Consider the following 10,508-nt stretch of genomic DNA (forward strand, 5'->3'; position numbering starts at 1 on the left):
AACTTTTGCGAAGGTTGGTGTCAGTTCGAGATTTTGACAAAGTTTCAAGAATTCAATAGCAGTCTCACAATTGAATTCTTGAAACTTTGTCAAAATCTCGAACTGACACCAACCTTCGCAAAAGTTGATCAGACGAAATCCAAAAAGTGGACACGATCAGCGAGGACGTTTGAGGAGAATGTCGTCAAGGAGGAACTACGCCAAAAAACAAGACGCCTGACCGAACTCAGGGAAGAAATCAATGAGATTTATGATGAGATCCGTGGAAAATGTCCTCTCCGCAAAGAACAATACCTTCTGTTGATGAACGGTCACACAAAAAAGATCTTGAGGCTTCTCAGCAACAACACTGACATCGACGAGCATATCAAGAATCTATCTTCATATAAGCTCTCCTTCTTCCAGAAGCTTGCCTTATGCCGTGGCCTGGACTTCGCTCTTCCACAACCAGTTTCGCCAATGGAAATACAGGCAACCTTTGAAAAAGCCTACTGGAAACTAGAACCAAAATTAAGCGATGAAAACAAAGAGTTAGCAGCTGCAACGCTACGTTCTATTGCCCTTAATTACATCAAGAGGAAAGGCCCGACACCACCAAAATCAATGCTAAGAGCGATAGGTCAGCTGAAGAAGAGAGACGACATCGTAATCACACGCCCAGATAAGGGCTCGGGAGTCGTGGTCATGGACAAATCAGAGTATGTTAGCCTACTGAAGGAATCATCAATCAGTGACGAATCAAAATTTATACCCATCAGCCTTGAAAGACCAAAAACAAAGGGAAGGCCTCCAAAGCATTACCACCCATTGCTTCAAAAGGAGAAGGAACTGTCCTCCATCGTGAAAAGAATTCTACCCAAACCCGTTGCCGACTCACTGATCCAAAAGGGCTCTAGGCTCGCACACCTGTATGGATTACCGAAGACCCATAAGAAGAAACTAGCGGTGCGTCCAATCCTGTCAGCGACAGGAACCTACAACTATAAACTTGCTAAGTGGCTGGATCAAAAGTTAAAACCTTTGTCCGTCAATGACCATACCGTTAATGACACCTTCTCGTTTGCTGATGATCTACATGGGATGAAAATCGACGAACACGATATTTTAGTGTCATACGATGTTTCATCTCTTTTCACAAACGTGCCAGTGGATGAAACAATTGAAATCCTAGCGGAGAAAGCTTTTAAAGACGATTGGTTCAACAAGCAATACGACCTTAACATCACAAAAACCAACCTTATAGAGTTGTTAGAGGTTGCTACAAAGAATCAGCTTTTTCAATTTGAAGGAAATCTGTACGAACAAGTGGACGAAGTTGCTATGGGCTCTCCACTTGGGCCACTCATGGCAAATGCATTTATCTGCAATATCGAAGAACAATTGACAAACCAAAACAAGATGCCCGCTTTCTATAAACGCTATGTCGATGACACTCTTAGCAAAATGCCCGATGTTTCATCTGCCTCTGAATTCTTGTCGACACTGAATGAAATCCACCCCTTAGTCAGTTTCACAATGGAACTCGAAGACAACGGCAAACTTCCCTTTCTTGGAATGGTGATTATCAGAAATGGCCCCCGACTAGACACGAAGGTCTACAGGAAACCAACCGATACTGGGCTTTTACTGCACTACCAAAGCCATGTTGACATGAAATACAAACATTCTCTGCTGAAAACAATGTTAAACCGGGCGTTCAAACTCTCTTCGAATTGGCATTTTTTCCATCAGGAATGTGAACGTCTTAAAGGGATTTTTTCTCGCTTGCATTATCCTGAAACCGTTGTAGAGAACACCATCACACATTTTATTGAAACGAAAGTTACTGAGAATGCATGTCCTGAACAACGGGTATCCGACGAACGAGCTCTCGTCAGAATCGTCCTACCTTTCAAAGACCAGAAATCGGCGAACGCGGTAAGACACCAACTTAATGATCTCAGCCGAAAGATCGATGCTGATGTCCATCCTGTCTACACAAGTCAGAAGATTAAGAGCAAAATCAAACCAAAGGAACATAAACCTCCCATTGTGAATCAACAAAACGTTGTTTATTATTTCATATGTGGTCTGTGCGATGCAGACTATGTTGGCTTCACGAGTCGACACTTGCATCAACGTGTGGAGGAACACAAATGATCTGCAATTGGCAATCATGTAAAGGACGAGCATGGACAGGATCCAGAGACCATTAAAAGCAACTTCAGAATCCTGAGAAAGTGTCAGAGCAAACTCGACTGCTTGATCTTCGAGATGTTGTTTATTCGCGACCTAAAGCCGAAACTGAACAAACAATGCGACTCGATCCGCACGAAGTTATTTGTTTAATTATTTCACTTTTAAATACCTTTTAAATACCTTTTATCGTTTTTAGCGTTCCTTTGTATTTATCATTCACGCTATTATTTTTGATATTGTTTAGATGTGAATATCTTAGAGCTTTTTAAGTCAGCATCTCATTAGTTTTTTCACAATTGTATATAAACACATATTTTACTTCTCATTTTGAACTTGAAAATGACCGTCGGACGGTCGAAACGTCGTTCTCTTTTAACGTTAACTTTTATAGTTAAATCAATTTCGAAAAACTTGTTGATTCGAATTGTTTATATGTCAGCATTTTTCATTACTGTTTTTGAAGTCAACTAGCGTTAATTGTTGTTAAATCAGTCTTTGTTTTAACAATAAATGACGATATTTTTGGGTCTCATACATTTTTCTCTTTGATTTTTGACTAAAGATACTTAAAGACGGGCCGAGTAGATATAAGAAATAAAAAAATGACTGAGAAAAAAATTTCATCTCGAAAAACTTTTGTCAATGACGGTAAAAAATATTATATTCATCCAATTTATAATAATTATGGATCTACAAAAAAAGGGGAAATAATGAACATTAAAACTAAAAGATTGTTAATGGGAACACAAGTGAAAGATGGCTCAAGAAAACTTGGTTTGAGTCAACAACTATTACCTAAAAAATCTATAGCATTTCATAAATTTGTATATGAATGTTTTTATGGAAAATTACCGGATAATGTTTCCATTGTTCATAAAAATGGATTGAAAGATGATAATCGAATTGTTAATTTACAAATAAAATCTTCTATGAAAATAAAGAGTGTTAAGGAACTTGCAAAAAATGTTGATCCAAATATTGATTATGATTTGGAACTTTCCGAAAAGGAAAAGATTGCTATTGACAAAGCCTATGAAAAAATGTTGAAAACAATGAAACGGCAAAATATTGATCCTTCATATTTGATTAATTAATGTGTTCAATTTTTGAAATTTAGTTTTTGTTTAACAACCTGTGTATTCAATATGTTGTGTATACAGGTCGTATGGCCAAGACAAATAAAACAAGCAAAAGGAGTAAGATTGGTGCTCCGTCCACGCAAATTCCAATCATGGTTGATTCATTGGGTAGTCAATCATCAAACCAAATCCCAAACGCACCTTCGAAAAATAATATGCATTATAGATATATGAACAGAAATAATTTATCTCAATTAACGAAAGAACAGTTGATTGAATTATTAATTGCAAGTCAACGTCCAGTTCCAAAACCAAGGACAAAGAAAGTTGCTCCAATACCAAAACCAAGAAAATCAGTCAAACAAATGATTCAAAATTATGAAACAAATATTATCAAACCAATCCCTGCACCAAGAATGAAGAAAAGAATTATGGAAAAACCAAAAGCTGCACCAAGACGTCCAGTACCAAAACCAAGAATGAAGAACGTGACTCCAATTCCCAAACCCAGAACACAGATTACACAACTTAGAACCGCATTTCATAAATTCACAAATTCATATGAAATTGGAATAAAAAATGTTGCCGATCCATTAGTTCAATTATCAGAAACAAGATTAGCAATTTCAAAATTTTTGACACGATTATTAACTCAATCAAATGGAATCAAATTTATGGAAACAATGAGAATATACTTTGAAAAAGAAGTTGGTAAAGAAAAGACATCCAAAGTTGGATATTTTGTCTCCAAACCAAAAACTGTTATGAATGTAAATGATTTGCTTGAATCATTAAACACAAATGTTGAAGAAATTCTTGATGGAATCAGCAATATGATAAGTGAAGGATCCGCATGGATTGTAAAATCAATCACTGGACATTATCTCAATGTCACAAAATATGAACCACTTACTGGAAGTTCATACATTGAACTCCCAAGTGAATTACAAAATAGTAGGCATGGATTGATTAATCTCAAGAATAGAGATAATGAATGCTTTCGTTGGTGTCACGTTAGACATTTGAATCCACGAGAAAATAATCCACAACGAATCAAAAAAACTGACAAATTATTTGTCACACAATTGAATTATGAAGGAATTGAATTCCCTGTTTCAGTCAAACATTATAACAAAGTTGAAACCCAAAACAATATTAACATCAACGTATTCGGATATGAAAACAAACAGGCTTATCCAATTTATGTGTCCAAAGAAAAGTTTGAGAATGTGATGAATCTATTGCTAATCTCAGATGATGAGAAAAACCATTATGTTTATATGAAGGATTTTAATCGATTTATGCACCACAAAACCAAATCACATCAAAGAAAACATTTTTGTATGCATTATTTGCAATGTTTTTCATCAGAACGAGTTTTAAACAAACATAAGGAAGTATGTATTGAAATCAATGGTGAACAAGCTATCAAAATGCCAAATCTCGGCTCCAAAATAGAATTCACAAATTATAATAAACAAATGAAAGCACCATTTGTGATATACGCAGATTTTGAAGCAATTACTGAACCAGTTCATGGATGTAATCCATCAGATGATAAATCATTCACTGAAAATTATCAAAAACACACTGATTGTGGTTATGGATACAAAGTCGTTTGCTGCTATAATGACAAATATTCTAAACCAATAAAATATTATCGTGGAGAAAAAGCTGTTTACAAATTTATGGAAGCATTGCTTGATGAAGTCAAATATTGCAGACAAACTATTAAACACAAATCTAATAAACCATTAGTCATGTCTCCAGAAGATGAAGACAAATTCCAAAAAGCAACATCTTGTCATATTTGTGGTAAAAAATATAAGAAATCAGATAAACGTGTCAGAGATCATTGTCATATTAATGGCGAATTCCGTGGCTCAGCCCATAATCAATGTAACAGGGATTTTACAATATCCGACAAAATTCCTGTCATTTTCCATAATTTGAAAGGATATGATAGTCATTTTATAATGCAAGAAATTGGAAAAATTATTGAAAATAATACATATATAGATAAAAAAGGAGAAACCAGACAACACAAAATTAATGTAATCCCAAATAATATGGAAAAATACATGGCTTTCATGTTGGGTTATAAATTGGTATTTATCGATAGTCTTCAGTTTATGAATCAATCATTGGCTAATCTTGTAAAAAATCTACCAGAAGATTCTTTCAAATACACCAATGAAGTCTTCAAAGATGAGAAATTTAGATTAATGAAACAAAAAGGAGTTTATCCATATGATTATATGAGTAATTTTGATAAATTTAATGAGACTCAATTACCAACCAAAGATGAATTTTACAGTCAAATGAATAAGACACATATTACTGATGAAGAATACAGTCATGCACAAAATGTTTGGAATACTTTTAATTTGAAAACCATGGGTGAATACCATGATTTATATCTCAAATCTGATGTTTTATTGCTGGCTGATGTATTTGAAAATTTCAGGAAAACATGTTTGGAATATTATAGATTGGATCCATGTCATTATTTTACATCTCCGGGATTATCTTGGGATGCAATGTTGAAAATGACTGAAGTCAATTTGGAACTTATTACGGATATTGATATGTATCAATTTGTTGAAAAAGGTCTTCGTGGAGGAATCAGTTACATTGCCAATAGATACGGTAAAGCAAACAATAAATATATGCAAAATTATAATTCAAATGAAACAAGCAAATATCTCATGTATTTGGATGCAAACAATCTCTATGGATGGGCTATGTCACAATATCTTCCAACTGGGAATTTTAAATGGTTGAATAAACAACAAATAAAAAATATTAATTGGAAAACTGTTGACGCAGAAAACAAAACTGGATATTTATTGGAAGTTGATTTGGATTATCCACAAGAATTACATGACCTGCATAATGATTATCCATGTGGCGCTGAACAAATCAAAGTCCAACAAGATATGCTGTCAGATTATTGTCAAAGAATTGCAGAAAAATTTGGAATCAAAAGTGGACAAGTCAGCAAGCTGATTCCAACATTGGGAAACAAAACAAAATATGTATTACATTATCGTAATCTACAATTATACCGTAAATTAGGACTAAAATTGACTAAAATACATCGTGTTCTGTCATTTGACCAATCACCCTGGTTGAAGACATACATTGATTTCAATACACGACAAAGAACTAATGCAAAGAATGCATTTGAAAAAGATTTCTTCAAACTGATGAATAACTCAGTGTTTGGTAAGACTATGGAGAATATCAGAAAACAGGAAGATATCAAATTAGTTACCAATGAGAAACAATTATCGAAACTGACTTCCAAACCAACATTCATCAATAGCAAAATATTTAATAAAAACTTGGTTGCAGTCCACAAAATCAAGGAATCATTGACTCTCAATCGACCAGCATATGTTGGTATGTGTATCCTTGATTTGAGTAAAACTCTAATGTATGACTTCCATTACAATTTCATTAAAAATAAATATGGTAACAAAGCCAAATTACTGTTTACAGATACTGATAGTTTGACATATGAAATTGAAGCAGAAGATGTGTATTCTGATTTCTGGAATCACAAAGATATGTTTGATAACTCGGATTATCCATCAAATCATCAATTTTATGACTCCACAAACAAGAAAGTTATTGGTAAGTTTAAAGATGAAGCCGCAGGTGTGCCCATCACTGAATTTGTGGGATTGAGATCCAAGATGTATTCATACATCAAAGATAACAACAATGGTGGCAAAACAGCCAAAGGAATCAAAAAGAATGTAATCAAACAAGAAATCAATCATGCTGATTACAAAGATGTGTTGTTTAATGAAAAACAATTGTACCACCAAATGAAAACAATCAGGAGTAACCATCATGAACTTGGTAGTTACACCATCAACAAAACATCATTGTCATGTTTCGATGATAAACGATATTTACATCCGAATGGTCTTGATTCATATGCTTATGGACACTTTCGTTTGTAAACAAAATTTGTGACAAAAAACTTGTGCCTCAAACTTTGTGTAAAAACTTGGTTTTCGATTTTCATTTTTCATATATTTTCGACTATTTTTCATCAATTTTCGAATGTTTTGTTGGGTGTATGCCCCATAAAACAAATAACCCACGGAACCCATCAGATGTTCCACTGATATCTGATATGAATGTTGTTGCCAGTCAACATTCATTAGCTCATCTGGCACAAAACAAATCAAATTTATCACAAGTGGATTCATCTCTCTGTCAAACCCTGCATTGCAATGATTATTGCTTCTTTTGTGACTATCACAAAGAATCATCCAATGATGATGAACCAAATATGCCACAATGCTGTGAAAATCAAAACATTCGAGATATCTATGGTCAATTGACTTGTGTGAATTGTGGGCGAGTTGTTGGTGAAGATTTCAAAACAGAATACATCAATTTTCATGCCAATTTGTTCAAAATATACAAGAAAACAGTGTATAATAGAAAATACCATTTGTCGCATACATTAGATCAAATTATTTTGAAAAACAAAGTTGAAATCAGTTGTTCAACCAATTTCAAAATTCATAAAATATTCGTTGAAATAAACAAAATCTTGCAACAAATCAATGGCAAAAGAAAGAGAATAATCAGTTTGAAATATCTTTTGCACAGAATATTGCAATTGATGAAAATTGATTCTTCCCAAATTGAGTTGACAAAATCCAAAAAAACCATGAAATTATACAATGTTTATTGGGATAAAATTATGAGTCTTATTGGACCTGAAATAATAAGTATAATCAATCATACATATAAGTGAATATCTGATATTTTTTATCATATTTGTCACCCCATTTATCGACAATCGGTGAATTATCCAAGATGAAATCATCATTTTGAGTAAGCTTGTTTGTCAAATCATCTCTATCAAAATGTCCATTTCTCATTATTTCTTTTATTTCATTTAATAAATGTCCGTAAGTTTGAAAAGCATATTGACATTGATACAACCTTATTTCAATATTTTTATGCTTCATATAAGCTTGAATTACGACAGAAACTGATGATATTGCCAATAATGAAGCTCCACTGGTTGCAATTGATGATGCAATACCACCAGTTGCAAACACAATGGATGAAATATTCCCAGCGAATTCCCATTTTTTTAATCTTTTGTATGCACTTTTGTACATCCACATCTTTTTGTGATATGACATGTAATAAGCTTTCAATTCATCAATTTCTTCTTTTGATAATCGATTTGAAATATGATTGAAATCGATTATTAATCTCTCCTTTTGTTTTGAATTGTTTTGCATATATTATATGGTTATCTTATTTTTGATGCAATAATAGAGACCAGTTATTTGACCCAAAAACATGCATTTTTTCATCCAAGGATATGTTTTTTTCTCATTAATGGTGTACATGTATCCTTTGTCATGATGATATTTGTTGTAAAATTGACCATAAGCATCATGTAATATTCCATGTGATCTGATATATGGTTGCCAACCAAATAATCGATGGAGAATAGCTGTCAAACATCCATCTCCAGGTCCAATTAATCCAATTCCATCATGAATTAACTCTTTGTAAACTTCATCAGGTAAACCTGTATTGAAATGTTTTTCATGTAAATATTTGAATATGATGAGACCTTTTATTTTGCATTCCTGTCTGGGCAATATTGGAAGACTCAATTTACGGTGAAAATCTATCATCGATGTTCGAATGTGTTCTTGCAATTCTGACAATTCTTTCATTATACAATTTGATTACAATATTTTTATTCACCATTATTGTCAGGTAATTGTATCCTAATATATTCAACAAAATACTTCATTGTCCAATCAGATGGATGATTGTTGAAGTAGCAATAATAGTTTTCAAATGACACATCAAAGAAGAATTCCAATTGATCAAATGATGATGACACCAAATCGGATTTGGAATGATGATATCTGTCATTTCTCCTGATATATGTGTTTATCACAATAATCTCTTGCAATGTATTGATTCCTTTAATGTCATCTTTACTCAATAATTTTATCCATGTGTAATTTGTTTTTGGTATTGTACCACTTTTTCTTCCTATTCTCATTGCAACTTGGTTGTTCAAATATTCATCAACACCTTGAACCAACTCAGCTTTGAAATTAGTTAACCAAGTATTTGTTCTTTTATCAACTGCTGCCATTATTGCATCCATTGGGTCATCTTGAGCAGCATCTTGTTTCAATTTATTTGCAAAGAGTGTGATTGCTGTGTCTATTTTTTCATCCACTTTTGGCATTATTGTTTTCGTTATTGATGAATCCAACAACCCTTTGACATCATCATCCAATTGCATCATTGATTGCTGTATTTTGGTGTTTATCAATGGTTTGATGATGTCTTCATTGCTGTTTATTAATTGTTGGAGTGAAAATGCATGATTTGAATTGACTCCATCTTTGATAACCAAATGTCTGTCTTCTGTATCCAAATGACCATCATTATTGATATGAATAGATTCTCTGTATTTGAATCCATCTGGTAAGTTGTCATAAGTTACTGTGAATTCTATTTTATCTCCATTTTCATCAAAAATATGGTTTCCATTTTCATCTTCAATGTATGGCATTATATTAATAATTTAGATAACTAAAGTTGACAAATAAATTTCAAACGATCCTTCAACTCGACCGATTTGAGGATTTATTGGGTCTGTTTGTTTGTGAAACATAATTCCAGCTACACTTTTTACTTTCAAGTTCAATGATATAACATTTCGTCCAACTTTAACATCCAAAGCATGATAATTACTTGCCCCTGTATTTGTTTGAACAAGTAATCTGGTTCCATTCATTCCTTTTGTTGCATAAACTATTATTTTTTTGATAATTAAAAAATCATCTGGTTGTATTTTCAAAATATTTGGACCCAAATAAAAAAGTTCATTTCTTAGGTTTCCATAAAATATTGAAATTGTATTTATTGATTTGAAATATTTATTGAAATAATTAGAATGTAATACTTTTAATTCAAAAGTTCCAGTCACAGCAGTTCCTGCTCCAATGCTATCCATGATTGATATTGAACTAATACTGACAAATTTGGTTGATTTTGGCAAATCAAATGTATTGCTTCCACTTATTATGTTTCCTATTCTATGATAGGTGTCGCTATTTGATGTTTGACCTTGTATTTTTCCATTGAACAAAAGTTGTGCATTTGCAACTTGTTGATTGCTTTGGAAAACAACGGAGTATAGATTGAAAAAGTTATTTCCATCAGCAGCTATTT

At 33.1% G+C, this 10,508-nt stretch overlaps 1 pseudogene; it reads left to right on the forward strand.

Annotated features, from left to right (window-relative positions):
* Positions 1-280: 280 nt before the first annotated feature.
* On the forward strand, positions 281-2,328 carry LOC146489724 (uncharacterized; annotated as a pseudogene).
* Positions 2,329-10,508: the final 8,180 nt, after the last annotated feature.

This window comes from Pavona decussata, unplaced genomic scaffold (genome assembly GCF_977016875.1).
Source record: "Pavona decussata unplaced genomic scaffold, jaPavDecu1.1 SCAFFOLD_3, whole genome shotgun sequence".
NCBI lineage: Eukaryota > Metazoa > Cnidaria > Anthozoa > Scleractinia > Agariciidae > Pavona > Pavona decussata.